Genomic DNA, 15,984 nt, shown 5'->3' with positions numbered 1-15,984 from the left:
CACATTCTTTCAATTGAATGTGCAGCCATTTATGACCACTCTTTAAATACGAGCACTCAGCCAGTTGTGAATCCACCTAACAGTTGCCTTGTCAATCCCATATTTGTTCATTTTTTCAATGATTACGGTATGAGATACGTTGTTGAATGCTTTACTAAAGTCAAGATATACTATATCCACTGCATTTTCTTGATCAACCCAGTCCGTGATTCTGTCATAGAAGGAAATTAGATTAGTCTGACATGACTTGTTTGTTACAAACCCATGCTGGCTCTGGTTAATTACTCCATTCTCATCCAAGTACTTGCATACATGCTGTTTAATAATTTGTTCAAAGATCTTTCCTGGTATAGAAGTCAGGCTCACTGACCTGTGGTTTCCTGGATTCACCTTCTTCCCTTTTTTAATGATAGGGATGACGTTTGCCCTTTTCCAGTCTTCTGGGACTTCTGTTCTCCAGGAATTTTCAAAGATTATGGTGAGTAGTTCAGCAATTACCTCTGCTATGACTGTCTTAATTCCTAAGCTGATGTTAAAATCTTGGAGAAGGTACTTATGAATAGATTACATTTAGATGACTTATTTAATACATGAGAATCAGTCCGGCTTCATGCTAAATAAATCAACTGCTATTAATTTAAGGAGGTTTTATCTGAATCTTTAGACAGATCATTGAGTTTGTGGGAGCAGAACGTTTTTTTCACTTGACACTGCCAGTGTCGAGTGGAACTATTTGTGGGCTATTCTTCATAGGCTGTATTTCAGTAAAAAGTTTGTGGAATCAGTTAAACTGCTCTATTCAATGCCAGGGTCAACAGTAAGAGTAATTGGTCGTTTTTTTCTGAATGGATGGTGTTAAAGAGAGGAACAAGGCAATGGTGACCTCTGTCCCCTCCTGCCTTGGCAATTGGTCCCCTGGCTGAATTGAGAAGGCAATCACCCAATATAGTTGGATTGTAGTATGGAGAAATTGAGAAACATATCTCATTATATACAGATGACCAGTTGTTGTATGCAGGGAATGTGAGTAGATCAATGAGTCCTGTCATGTTCATCTTTTACATATTTGGTAAGATGTCAGATCTCACTATTTACTGGGGAAAATCTGTGATTCTTACTTTATATTCCTTTCTGGTGGACTATTTTATCAGTACATACACAATTACAAAATGTGAAGAAATTCAAATATTTGGGAGTTGTGGTACCCTCTAAGCCTCAAGACTATATTTCTGCCAATCTGTTTCCATTGGTACAAAAGTTTGAAGCTAAGGAATAGAGATGAGCGAACGTACTCGGATAAGCACTACTCGTCCGAGTAATGTGCCTTATCCGAGTACCGCTGTACTCGTGCTGAAAGATTCGGGAGCTGCCGCTGCTGACAGGTGAGTCGCAGCGGGGAGCGGGGCAGAGCGGGCGGGAGAGAAGGAGAGAAAGATCTCCCCTCCGTTCCTTCCCGCTCTCCCCTGCAGCTCCCCGCTCCGCAGCGCGTCCCGAATCTTTCAGGACGAGCGGGGAGGTACTCGGATAAAGCACATTACTCGGACGAGTAGTGCTTATCCGAGTACGTTCGCTCATCTCTACTAAGGAACCAACTCCCATTGTCAACAATTTGCTGGGGAAATCTTATCAAAATAGTTTGATATACTATCTATATATATAAAGACGAAAGCCCTCACTGACTCACTGACTGACTGACTGACTCGCCAAAAGTTCTCCAACTTCCCGATGTCGTAGAAACATGAAATTTGGCACACGCATAGATTATCTCCAAAATAGGAAAAGTAATTGGGTCCCAACTCGATTATTCAATTCGAGCGCAAAAGAATTGGCGTCGAAATTTTACGTACATAATCTAAATCTGACACTTCCCAATGCCATAGAACCTTAAAATTTGGCACGTGCATTGATTATGTCATAAATAGGAAAAACTAATGGGTCCCAACTCGATTATTCAATTCTATGCACAAAAGAATTAGCGTCCAAATTTTACGTACAGAATCTAATTATCTCACTTCCCGGTGTCATAGAAACTCGAAATTTGGCACGAGCATTGATTATGTCATAAATAGGAAAAGTTTAAGGGTCTCAAATCGATTATTCAATTCTATGCACAAACGAATTAGCGTCCAAATTTTACGTACGGAATCTAATTTTCTCACTTTTCGGTGTCATAGAAACGTGAAATTTGGCACGAGCATTGATTAGGTCATAAATAGGAAAAGCTAATGGGTCCCAACTCCATTATTCAATTCTATGCGCAAAAGAATTATCGTCTGAATTTTACGTACGGAATGTAATTTCTTCACTTTCCGGTGTAATAGAAACAGGAAATTTGGCAAGAGCATTGATTATGTCATAAATAGGAAACGCTAATGGGTCCCAACTCCATTATTCAATTCTATGCGCAAAAGAATTATCGTCCGAATTTTACGTACGGAATGTAATTTCTTCACTTTCTGGTGTCATAGAAACGTGAAATTTGGCACGAGCATTGATTATGTCATAAATAGGAAAAGTTAATAGGTCCCAACTCGATTATTCAATTCTAGCGCAAAAGAATTGGCGTCGAAATTTTACATGCGGAATGTAATTTTTTCACTTTCCGGTGTCATAGAAACGGGAAATTGGGCACGAGCATTGATTATGTCATAAATAGGAAACGCTAATAGGTCCCAACTCGATTATTCAATTCTATGCGCAAAAGAATTAGCGTCCAAATTTTACGTGTGGAATGTAATTTTCTCACTTTCTGGTGTCATAGAAACAGGAAATTTGGCACGAGCATTGATTATGTCATAAGTAGGAAAAGCTAATGGGTCCCAACTCAATTATTCAATTCTATGCGCAAAAGAATTAGCGTTGAAATTTTACGTGCGGAATGTAATTTCTTCACTTTCCGGTGTCATAGAAACGGGAAATTTGGCACGAGCATTGATTATGTCATAAATATTAAAAGCTAATGGGTCCCAACTCGATTATTCAATTCTATGCGCAAAAGAATCAGCATCCAAATTTTACGTACGGAATGTAATTTTTTCACTTTCCGGTGTCATAGAAACGGGAAATTTGGCACGAGCATTGATTATGTCATAAATAGGAAAAGCTAATGGATCCTAACTCAATTATTCAATTCTATGCGCAAAAGAATTAGCGTCCAAATTTTACATACGGAATGTAATTTTTTCACTTTCCGGTGTCATAGAAACGGGAAATTTGGCAGGAACATTGATTATGTCATAAATAGGAAAAGCTAATGGGTCCCAACTCCATTATTCAATTCTATGCGCAAAAGAATTATCGTCTGAATTTTACGTACGGAATGTAATTTCTTCACTTTCCGGTGTAATAGAAACAGGAAATTTGGCACGAGCATTGATTATGTCATAATAGGAAAATTATTCAATTCTAGCGCAAAAGAATTGGCGTCGAAATTTTACGTGCGGAATGTAATTTTTTCACTTTCCGGTGTCATAGAAACGGGAAATTTGGCACGAGCATTGATCATGTCATAAATAGGAAAAGCTAATGGGTCCCAACTCAATTATTCAATTCTATGCGCAAAAGAATTAGCGTTGAAATTTTACGTGCGGAATGTAATTTCTTCACTTTCCGGTGTCATAGAAACGGGAAATTTGGCACGAGCATTGATTATGTCATAAATATTAAAAGCTAATGGGTCCCAACTCGATTATTCAATTCTATGTGCAAAAGAATCAGCGTCCAAATTTTACGTACGGAATCTAATTTTCTCACTTTCCGGTGTCATAGAAACCTGAAATTTGCCCCGAGCATTGATTATGTCATAAATAGGAAAAGCTAATGGGTCCCAACTCCATTATTCAATTCCATGCGCAAAAGAATTAGCCTCCAAACTTTACGTGCGGAATGTAATTTTCTCACTTTCCGGTGTCATAGAAACAGGAAATTTGGCACGAGCATTGATTATGTCATAAATAGGAAAAGCTAATGGGTCCCAACTCCATTATTCAATTCTATGCGCCAAAGAATTAGCGTCCAAATTTTACGTACATAATCTAAATCTCTCACTTCCCAATGTGATAGAAACATGAAATTTGGCACGGGCATTGATTATGTCATAAATAGGAAAAGTTAATAGGTCCCAACTCGATTATTCAATTCTAAGCGCAAAAGAATTGGTGTCGAAATTTTACGTGTGGAATGTAATTTTTTCACTTTCTGGTGTCATAGAAACGGGAAATTTGGCACGAGCATTGATTATGTCATAAATAGGAAAAGCTAACGGGTCCCAACTTGATTATTTAATTCTATGCGCAAAAGAATTAGCATCCAAATTTTACGTACGGAATGTAATTTTTTCACTTTCCGGTGTCATAGAAACGGGAAATTTGGCAGGAGCATTGATTATGTCATAAATAGGAAAAGTTAATAGGTCCCAACTCGATTATTCAATTCTAGCGCAAAAGAATTGGCGTCGAAATTTTACGTGCGGAATGTAATTTTTTCACTTTCCGGTGTCATAGAAACTCGAAATTTGGCACGAGCATTGATTATGTCATAAATCGGAAAAGCTAATAGATCCTAACTCAATTATTCAATTCTATGCGCAAAAGAATTAGCGTCCAAATTTTACATACGGAATGTAATTTTTTCACTTTCCGGTGTCATAGAAACGGGAAATTTGGCAGGAGCATTGATTATGTCATAAATAGGAAAAGCTAAAGGGTCCCAACTCCATTATTCAATTCTATGCGCAAAAGAATTAGCGTCCAAATTTTATGTACGTAATCTAATTCTCTCACTTCCTGATGTCATTTTATATAAAGGAAATGTTGCATGGTTACCTCCCCGTGGTGTTTCCTGGGTAACGCAGAGAACTATGCAAAATGGTGAACATATGTTTTTCCTCATTATCTCTAAAGTAACCGCGACTTCATAAGCTTTTCCGTGTGAACACCAGATAAACACCAGTACCAAATTAACTCGGGCGAAGCTGGGTATATCAGCTAGTACTATATATACTTTAAAATTCTCAGTTATGAATTCATCACAATATTTTTTTTGACTCCACTTTTGTTATTCATGACACCAGTGCAAACAGAAGCGACAGTGGGTGGCTGGTCTTTAGTGATGAATCTAGGTTTAGTTTGGGCACTGATTATGGTCATGTTTTTGTCTGGAGACCTGGAGGTGAGTGTCTCAACCTTGCCTTTGTGGTGGAGTGGTACACTTCCCCTACTACTCCTGTGATGGTTACTATAGATTGTAGGCTTTTCTGAAGAGGTAGCTTTTTCAGGTTCTTTTTAGAGCTTTCCAATGTGATGGAGAGTCATGTTGGGTAGCGAGTTCCAGTGTATATGTAGCACACTGTTGAAATCCTGGGGACAGTTATATGAGGAGTAGATTAGAGAAGAGCAAAGAAGAAGGTCTTGTAAGGATTGGAAATTATGTGTAAGGAGGTATGGGAAGATTAGGTCAGAGATGTATGGAGGGGATAGGTTGTGGACAGTCTAATATGTAATTGATAATATATTAAATTGGATTCTCTGGACTAATGTTGAGCAAAGTGAAACAATTGAACCATGTTTCAGGTTAAGTTTTGCTAAAAGCTTGGTTCACTGAAAACCAAAACCTTGGACAGTTTGCCTCAGCTTAACCTGCTAAAAGAAAAAGGAGAAGAAGAAAAACGAGAAAATACACTCTTATGTAACCTAAAAGTGTTATATATGGCTTTTCTGGCTCTTAGACAGTGCTAGATATCAGTTTTAGGGGTATCGGTGAAGTTCCAGTTGGATTCAAACTAATTCGGACCAACACAAACTTTGTACCAAGATTCGGTGAACAGGCCAAACCAAACCTTTATATTAGCCGGACAGCAGAATTGAGGATAGATTGGAGGGGCGCAAGAGCATTGGATAGAAGGCTACAGAGAAGGATCTTGCAGTAGTCTAGACAAGAAATGATAAGAGCATGCAGTAGCATTTTTTAATTGACTCAAGGTTGAGGAAAGATCATATCCGAGAGATGTTTTAGAGCTAGAGGCAGCAGGAGGGGGCTTGGGCTTGTATTTTTAGAGAATGACCATACTTAACCCCTTGAGTGGCGGGTTTCCTACCACCCTGTCGTGCCCACCAGGGCAGGTTTTTTAAAATGGTCTAATCATTGAATTTCAACTAATTTTGCAGTTGCGTCTCAAAAGCCATAACTTTTTCATTTTTCCATTGACATGGCCATATAAGGGCTTGTTTTTTGCATGACATGTTGTGATTTTTTAAACAGGGTGGAGGAAAAAAAGAAATGGGGAAAAAAGAAAAAAAGGGGCCATGTCATTAAGGGGTTAAATAATGTATTAACTTCCTTCTCTGGGTCATTACCACGCATGGATACCACATGTGTGATTGTATTTTTGATTTTTTTACAAAGTAAAGTGAGACAAGTGTTTTTATTGTTTTTTTTATAATTTTATAACTTTTTTATTTTTTTATTTTTGTCCCTTTAGGGGACTTCCACAGGGACCCATCAGGACCCCTGATCACATTCCGGGGGTCCGATGGTGACAGCCCTTTACATGCTGCAGTGACAGCCCTTTACATGCTGCAGTCACATAGACTGCCGCATGTAAAGGGTTAACACAGCAGAGATCGGAGGTTTTCTCTGATCTCTGCTGTAAGAGCTGGTACCTGCTTGTCCTCTGACAGCCAAGCATTAAGCTCTCCCTGCCACAGAGACCATCGGCTTGCTTCTGACAAGCCGATGGTCTCTATGGCAACCTGTAAACAAAGCAGGAGATTGCCGATCTGCCGGCAACCTCATCTTCTGCTGGTTTTTCAAAGCCCTTGCTTTGTTCTCTGTGGGACTGTGCAGGCAGAGCACACTGTCACAGCTTGTGGCATTGTGCTCTGCCGCTCCCATAGTGATACATAGCCCGGAAATTATGCAGTTATAATATCTTATATGATATGCTCTAAAACACTAAACTAGAGGGTGTGAGGTTGCCAGTAATTGGTCCTTAAACACCTGATCTGGGAGTTTCAACAAGGAACGTCCTGTAGATAAAACAGCATTTACCCCTTGCTGACTGTTTTTAATTCCCTTGCAGCCTAGTGGAATGAATGAGCTGGCTGTAAAATGCATATCTGTGTTATAGCAAGGTTTTTCTATGTGGCATAGATTTAGTTTACTGCCCTAACCCTGTCTAAAGGCCTGGCCAAGATAGAAATGCTTGTTGCATAACCCCCTCACACACACACACCAACACAAACACACACTCTTCCCTGGCACCTAGTGTGAAAGACATTCTTTGTTGTGGCTGTCTGCTTTGGCTATCTCCTTTAATGCACAGATGCCAACTAATTGATGCCCAAGTATAAAGAAGCCTGTCTGTTGGCAGATTCTCTTCACTGCACACTTTGTAATCATTAATAAGAGCTAGTTAGTTACAGCTTCTAAAATGTGTCACATTAAACAGTTAAACGTTATTGCCCCAATTAACTGAGGTGCTTCCATTTATGTCAACTCTATATGAAAGTAGGTCAATATTTTAACTAATTAGCAATTTTAGTGCATGCACTGGCTACGTGAAAAATGTTCTTTTTCATGTGCTTAAGCCACATACTTTATGTTGCATTGTAGTTTGACCTGGTGCTCCTTATACATTCCTTAAACCATTATTTATTCCAAGAAGGTTTTGACTGTTTTAGGAAAAGGATGCATGTGCTGGCAGTTCCCGCTACTATAATTAAGTTTTACATTGCTAAAGATGCATCCAAAGGTCTACGTGCCTGGCTCTTTTCCATAATATAATTATTAGGCCTGGAATTTATATATCACAACCCTTGCAACATCTTTCTTTACCTAAAATGACAATAATCATAATCATCTTTTCATATGATTTCAGATTATGAAGGTGGGACACAATGCTGAGAATGCAGCTCTGGCACATCCCCAAGTAAGGCAATGGAGAAGGTGCATGTGCCCCTCTGCTCCATTCATTTCAATGGGACTGCCGAGCGCGTAAATTGGCTATCTCTGGTGATCCCATTGAAATGAATAGAGCGGAGGTGTGCATGCATACATTTTACTGCCCACATTGTGGGACATGCTGGGGGCTACATTCCAGGCATCTATAGGGGTCTCAGTAATTGAACCCCCAGTGAACAACAAGTTATTGCTTACCCTCTGGATAGGGGATAATTTGCTATGGTTGGACAACCCCGTAATAGGCTATGTTCACCTTTGCAGCCAATTTTTTAATGATATTATCTATCTCTTTATAACATGATAGTGGGAGACATAATCACAGTGCAGCTTTCATTTTGTATTCTGCTCGTCAAAATGAAAGGTGCTCTGTGATTGGTTGCTATGGGCAACAAAGACAGTTTTTCTTTATGAAAGTTGACATAAAGCTGACCAATTAACTGCAGGACACAAAGCAGAGTCAGAGTGCTGGTCATGTGACTTGGAAGCCAGAAGAAAAGTGCAGAATACACAACCTGGAAGGGACGAGTGACAGAATTGGATTCTTCACAGCAGAAGTCAAATTGTGATGGATTTCCCCAAAATAAAAATATTCATAATTCAATTTCTACATTTGTGCACTTTGTTTTACCACTAATGATATATGGAGTAAGGGAAATATAACCTGGAGTTCCCTCTGGGATGGTGCCGTCTCAATAACAGTGGTTGTACAGAGAGTGTCTTATCCTCTTGCTGAAGTATTATTATCAGTTGAGTAAAGTATAGCTACATTCATGTGATGACTAAGGATATATACTATAGTGGCGCAGAGTGTTAAGGCAGCAGTATGCAGTCCTAAGCTCTCGCTCATGACCTGAAGGTTGCAAGTTCAATCCCTACCAGGTTCAGGTAGTCGGCTCAAGGTTGACTCAGCCTTCTATCCTTCTGAGGTCGGTAAAATGAGTACCCAGCTTGGTAGGGGGTAAATAACCTGAAAATGCTGCGGAATCAATTGGCGCTATACACATAACAAGATTCATTATTTATTTAAGTTTAAGAACACCAACATTTTTTCAGTTTTTATTGATATTTACACAGTTTAATGACTCAAATGTACTTTGAAATGAAAGCACAGAACAAATAAACAAGTTAAAGGGGTTGTCCCGCGCCGAAACGGGTTTTTTTTTTTTTCAACCCCCCCCCCCGTTCGGCGCGAGACAACCCCGATGCAGGGAGGTAAAGAAAGCTCACCGGAGCGCTTACCTGAATCCCCGCGCTCCGGTGACTTCTCTACTCACCGCTGAAGATGGCCTCTTCCTCCGTGGACCGCAGCTCTTCTGTGCGGTCCATTGCCGATTCCAGCCTCCTGATTGGCTGGAATCGGCACGTGACGGGGCGGAGCTACACGGAGCTACACGGAGCCCCATAGAAGACTGCAGAAGACCCGGACTGCGCAAGCGCGGCTAATTTGGCCATCGGAGGGCGAAAATTAGTCGGCACCATGGAGACGAGGACGCCAGCAACGGAACAGGTAAGTATAAAACTTTTTATAACTTCTGCATGGCTCATAATTAATGCACAATGTACATTACAAAGTGCATTATTATGGCCATGCAGAAGTGTACAGACCCACTTGCTGCCTCGGGACAATCCCTTTAAGATGCATAAAAATAATGCAGGAACTTTGCTTCACTAAATTAAATCTAGATTTTTGACTCTTCAGAGTAGCCACCTCTAGCTAATATAACAGCTTTAGATAACTGCATGTTTGTCAGTTTGTGTCACACAGTCAGGAACCATTCTTTGCCCTACTTGATGTTGTACAAAGCCTTACATGATGTACCAAAGATGTCAAATTTCGATTCAGTAGTCCATAAGAACCTCTTCCACTCTTCAGTAGTCCACTGGACGTAGTCCAAACAAGTTTTTTTTTTGCAACCTTAGCAGTGGCTTCCATACTGATACTGTTAAACTTGCATATAGATGTCTTCTCTTCACAGTTGAAATGGGAACTTCTTTATTTTTGCTGCACTTAAAGATTTTGTGCTGTGAGGTACCATTCAGGCAAACTGTTGACTCTCAAAAACTGATTTTGTAGAAGCATTTGGTCTGCCAGACCTCTTCCTGTCTCAGTTTCCTCCAGTTTCCAAGTGCCTTTTGATGGAATAGGATGTGTACTGATTGCCACCTTGATATTCTTAGCAATTTCTCAGTAGGGCAGACCTACACTTCTAATGGTACCAATTGCCCGTCTATCTGTCTTCTTTGGTTAATAACCTTTTTCTTGCCATTATGAAAGCAGTGTACTCTGTCCTAAATAGGAAAACTGTCCAAATTCTGCCCTGTTCCAGCACTGGTTTTATAGAATCAGAGGGCTTGAAAGTCATCTGCAAATGTTGATACACCTGTAGGAATAGTTTGCATCTAATTTCAAACTATGATTAACTTTTTGTGCTGCAAAACAGCTGTCCTCGTGTTCCCTGAAAAAGGTCAAAATCATAAATTCTGACTATTGTTGTGTTTCAGATTAAAATTACAGATTTTTTTATGTTTTTAACTTACTATTGAACCTCTGAACCATTTCATATTTTTTGCTGGACTGTTTTAATGTAAAAAATTGAAGTGATCTAAAGCTTTTGACTGGTAGTGTATGTATGAAAATAGTCAAAGCCAGGTTTTGAATTTGCACATATACTTTCGAGATATTACAATTGGCTTTATTGAACTGCTTCTCAGTTTCAAAATAGGAAAGTCAATGGTACTTATCATAGTCTTAACTGCTTTGATGCAAACAAACATTGCAACCAGAGTTTCTTGTGGCATTATCTAATTATTAACTTACAAGTACAAATGGCTAAGAAAATAAAACAAGGCAAGCTTTCCAGACAAAGTAAATATGATTTCACAAAAAAGGGAAGGATAAAAACCTCAAGGACTCAAAATAATAAGAGTTCTGAATCATAGAGTACAGATTAAAGGGCCTTGCTATGTTCTCCCCTCTAGCTACAAATACTTCAACCATGGATAAACTTTTCCTGTATTACTTATTTCCCCTAAACCAAACATGTTTTAATAAAAAAAACTAGTTAAATCAAAGTGATGGTTAATGTATGATTTTGCATATTGAAATGGAAATCTGGTTTACTCTTTGTTTTCATCTGCATTTGGTGGCCCTTGTTAAGGGCTCAGTCACACTGGCGCATCGGCACCCATACACCGGCGCTGATGCGCCCGTGTGACTGACAGTTAGAAGACGGGCGTACCTGAAGACGGCCGTTTCTCTCCAGTGCTGATGAAAGAACACATGACTAGCAATGAAGCCGGTCACATGTTCTTCCTCCCGGCGCTGCAGAGAGACGTCCATCTTCAGGTACGGCCGTCTGCTGGCTGCAGTAACACAGGCGCCGATGTGCCCGTGTGACTGAGCCCTAAGAGTTCTATCAGGGTTTTTATAACTTTTGGCATTAAGAAGAACACAACAAACAGCAATATTCTTGCAATGAATACTTTACTCCCTTATTGACAAAGCCAGTTTGTGCCTTAATGCAGTGATACAAAGAGGGACTTGCCTAATTATTACAATGTGCCAACAGCCCATCCCTCACCTATGATGTCACCGACACCAGCCGCCAACGGAGTGCAGCTAGAAGTGCTTGTGCCAACTCCAAGGTGTCGGTTAGAAATTAAAATCCCTGGATAGTTCTTTTAATGATTAAGCCAAATTTTGCAAATCTAGTACTTGTCATTTTAACAGTGAATAACTCTGTAAAGGTTTTGCACATCGGAGTAATTCTGACATAATTTAGCGAAAAATGTTTAAAAACTGTTATCTTTTCCTATTTTCAACTGAAGTGTCTCATATAAGTACATGTGTAGTGTACAGTCTTTTTTATGAGATATATATTTTCTTTTGTTCACTTTTTTTTGGAAGGAAATTTGAAAAGCTTTTTACATTTTTGAGCAATTTAGGAGACTTAACGCCCTTTTAGACTGGCGAGTGTCGGGCAAATGACGCCCAACACTTGACCCCGCACATACTAGCTCCGTGCACATGCACGGGAACTAGTATCGTTAGCTCTCAGCTGGGTGGCTGCAGGAGATTTCTCTCCTCGCACTCCCCTGCCCCCCTCCACTGACATAACACAGCGGTCATTCAATACTGAACGGCTACTATTTACACTGAACAATGAGCGATCAGATCTTCATCCATCGTTTGTGTGGCATTAACGATGGACGATGAGCTGATCGCTCATCATTCAGTGTAAATAGTGGTCGTTCAGTACTGAACGGCTGCTATGTTAAGTCAATGGAGAGAGTCTGGGGAGCGAAAGGAGAGAGATTTCCTGCAGCCGCCCTGCCCCTCTGCTGGCCGCTCTGTGTGCGAGACAGCACTACTAGCTCCCATGCAGGAGCACGGGAGCGAGGACACACAAGAATGAGTGTCAGGCATCGTTTGCCCAACATTCGTCCCATCTAAATGGACTCTTACACATTTCACATTGTTTATTAAAATTTTGAAGTACATTTTACTTATCTGCACTAAACAAAGTTTGCTGAAGCTCATAAGTATCAGAATGATAGATATTCCCAGAAATTACCCTATTTTGAAAAATACACCCCTTAGGTTATTCATTCAGGGATGTCATAACTATTTTGATCCCAAATTTTGTTTGCAGGAGTTAATGCAAATCAGCAGAAGAGACTAATTAATTAATTTTTTTTTGCAAATATGTCATTTTAAAGACAATATTTTCTGTACAGCACACTTGGAAACGGAGATATGCACCCCCAAATTGATACCTTGTTTCCTCCATGTTTAGAACTATACCCATTGTAACTCTATCATTATGTCAGCACGCAGAGCAGGGCCCAGAAGGTAAAAACACCCAATGGCTCGCAGAATACACATTTTGCTTAAAAATGTTTCAGGCGCATTGCACACTTGTAGAGTCACTGAGCTGCCAAAACAAGGAAGACCCCTGCAAATAACACCATTTTGAAAACGTGACCCTTTCACAAATTCATCTAGGGGTGTAGTGAGCCTTTTGACCCTACAGTTTTTGATGAATATATGTAAAATAAATAGAAAAAAATCACAATTTACATTTTGTTTTTTTTAAAGTACAGAACAACATGTAGGCTTAAAAAAATCAGTCAGTAGACATATGTTACGATCAGTATAGTATAAATGCTACATTTTTTAATTTGTTCCTATTCTTTTCAATTTTTATAAAAAAATGAAAAATACTGCGGTTAAAGTAACACTGCTTAAATGGCGTTATAACTAGAGATGAGCGAGCACCAAAATGCTCGGGTGCTCATTACTCGAGACGAACTTTTCGCGATACTTGAGGGTTCGTTTCGAGTATTGAACTCCATTGAAGTGGGCGACTCGAGCATTTTTGTATATCGCCGATGCTCGCTAAGGTTTTCATTTGTGAAAATCTGGGCAATTCAAGAAAGTGATGGGAACGACACAGCAACGGATAGGGCAGGCGAGGGGCTACATGTTGGGCTGCATCTCAAGTTCACAGGTCCCACTATTAAGCCACAATAGCGGCAAGAGTGGGCCCCCCCCCCCAACAACTTTTACTTCTGAAAAGCCCTCATTAGCAATGGATACCTTAGCTAAGCACCACACTACTTCCAACAAAGCACAATCACTGCCTGCATGACACTCCGCTGCCACTTCTCCTGGGTTACATACTGCCCAACCCCCCCCGCACGACCCAGTGTCCACAGCGCACACCAAATTGTCCCTGCGCAGCCTTCAGCTGCCCTCATGCCCCGCCACACTCATGTCTATTTATAAGTGCGTCTGCCAGAGGAACCGCAGGCACACACTGCAGAGGGTTGGCACGGCTAGGCAGCGACCCTCTTTAAAAGGGTCGGGGCGATAGTCCACAATGCTGTACAGAAGCAATGAGAAATCCAATCCTGTGCCACCTCCATCTGGAGCTGCACACGTGGGCATAGCAATGGGAAACCTATGTGCCACACACTATTCATTCTGTCAAGGTGTCTGCATGCCCCAGTCAGACCGCGTTTTTTTATAAATAGTCACAGGCAGGTACAACTCCGCAATGGGAATTACGTGTGCACCCACAGCATGGGTGGCTCCCTGGAACCCACCGGCGGTACATAAAAATATCCCATTGCATTGCCCATCACAGCTGAGGTAATAATGTCATGTTTAATGCAGGTGGGCTTCGGCCCACACTGCATGCCCCAGTCAGACTGGGGTTCTTTAGAAGTGGACACAGATGCATTTACAACTCCCTGTGGACCCACAGCATGGGTGGCTCCCTGGAACCCACCGGCGGTACATAAAAATATCCCATTGCATTGCCCATCACAGCTGAGGTAATAATGTCATGTTTAATGCAGGTGGGCTTCGGCCCACACTGCATGCCCCAGTCAGACTGGGGTTCTTTAGAAGTGGACACAGATGCATTTACAACTTCCTGTGGAACCACAGCATGGGTGGGTGCCAGGAAGCCACCGGCGGTACATAAATATATCCCATTGCATTGCCCATCACAGCTGAGGTAATAATGTCATGTTTAATGCAGGTGGGCTTCGGCCCACACTGCATGCCCCAGTCAGACTGGGGTTCTTTGGAAGTGGACACAGATGCATTTACAACTCCCTGTGGACCCACAGCATGGGTGGGTGCCAGGAAGCCACCGGCGGTGCATAAATATATCCCATTGCATTGCCCATCACAGCTGAGGTAATAATGTCATGTTTAATGCAGGTGGGCTTCGGCCCACACTGCATGGCCCAGTCAGACTGGGGTTCTTTAGAAGTGGACACAGATGCATTTACAACTTCCTGTGGACCCACAGCATGGGTGGGTGCCAGGAAGCCACCGGCGGAACATAAATATATCCCATTGCAGTGCCCATCACAGCTGATGTTACGTCAGCTGTAATGCAGGTGGGCAAAAAATTAATTAGATTACACTGTAGGCGAGGGCCCACAAAAATTGGTGTACCAACAGTACTAATGTACCTGAGAAAAATTGCCCATGCCCAACCGAGAGGGCAGGTGAAACCCATTAATCGCTTTGGTTTATGTGGCTTAATTGGTAACTAGGCCTGGAGGCAGCCCAGTTAAAATAAAAATTGGTTGAGGTGAAAGTTTCAACGCTTTAATGAGCATTGAAACGTATAAAAATTGTTTAGAAAAATTATATGACTGAGTCTTGTGGGCCTAAGAAAAATTGCACGTTCGGCGTGATTACGTCAGGTTTCAGGAGGAGGAGCAGGAGGAGGAGGATGAATATTATACACAGATTGATGAAGCAAAAGGTCCCCGTTTTGGATGGTGATAGAGAACGATGCTTCCATCCGCGGGTGCAGCCTACGTATTGTTTATGTATCGCTGCTGTCCGCTGGTGGAGAAGAGAAGTCTGGGGAAATCCAGGCTTTGTTCATCTTGATGAGTGTAAGCCTGTCGGCACTGTCGGTTGACAGGTGGGTACGCTTATCCGTGATGATTCCCCCAGCCACACTAAACACACTCTCTGACAAGACGCTAGCCGCAGGACAAGCAAGCACCTCCAGGGCATACAGCGCGAGTTCAGGCCACGTGTCCAGCTTCAACACCCAGTAGTTGTAGGGGGCAGAGGCGTCACCGAGGACGGTCGTGCGATCGGCTACGTACTCCCTCACCATTCTTTTACAGTGCTCCCGCCAACTCAGCCTTGACTGGGGAGCGGTGACACAGTCTTGCTGGGGAGCCATAAAGCTGTCAAAGGCCTTAGAGAGTGTTCCCCTGCCTGCGCTGTACATGCTGCCTGATCTCTGCGCCTCCCCTGCTACCTGGGCCACGGAAATGCGCCTTCGGCCACTAGCGCTGTCGGATGGGAAGTTTACCATCAGTTTGTCCACCAGCGCCCTGTGGTATAGCATCATTCTCGAACCCCTTTCCTCTTCGGGAATGAGAGTGGAAAGGCTCTCCTTATACCGTGGGTCGAACAGTGTGTACACCCAGTAATCCGTAGTGGCCAGAATGCGTGTAACGCGAGGGTCACGAGAAAGGCAT

At 41.6% G+C, this 15,984-nt stretch overlaps 1 protein-coding gene across 1 annotated transcript in view; it reads left to right on the top strand.

Moving 5' to 3' along the window:
* The first annotated feature begins 417 nt into the window (after positions 1 to 417).
* ITPRID2 (ITPR interacting domain containing 2) overlaps positions 418 to 15,984 on the top strand; it is a 109,655-nt gene continuing 94,088 nt past the window's right edge. Inside the window, exon 1 of the mRNA XM_066575758.1 lies at positions 418 to 478. The gene's annotated coding sequence lies outside the window, so the exon portion shown is untranslated. The remainder of the gene's footprint in view (positions 479 to 15,984) is intronic.

The sequence above is a fragment of the Eleutherodactylus coqui genome, chromosome 8, assembly GCF_035609145.1.
Source record: "Eleutherodactylus coqui strain aEleCoq1 chromosome 8, aEleCoq1.hap1, whole genome shotgun sequence".
Classification (NCBI taxonomy): domain Eukaryota; kingdom Metazoa; phylum Chordata; class Amphibia; order Anura; family Eleutherodactylidae; genus Eleutherodactylus; species Eleutherodactylus coqui.
Note: the sequence above shows the minus strand (reverse complement) of the source record. Positions and strands in the feature narration are given on the sequence as shown.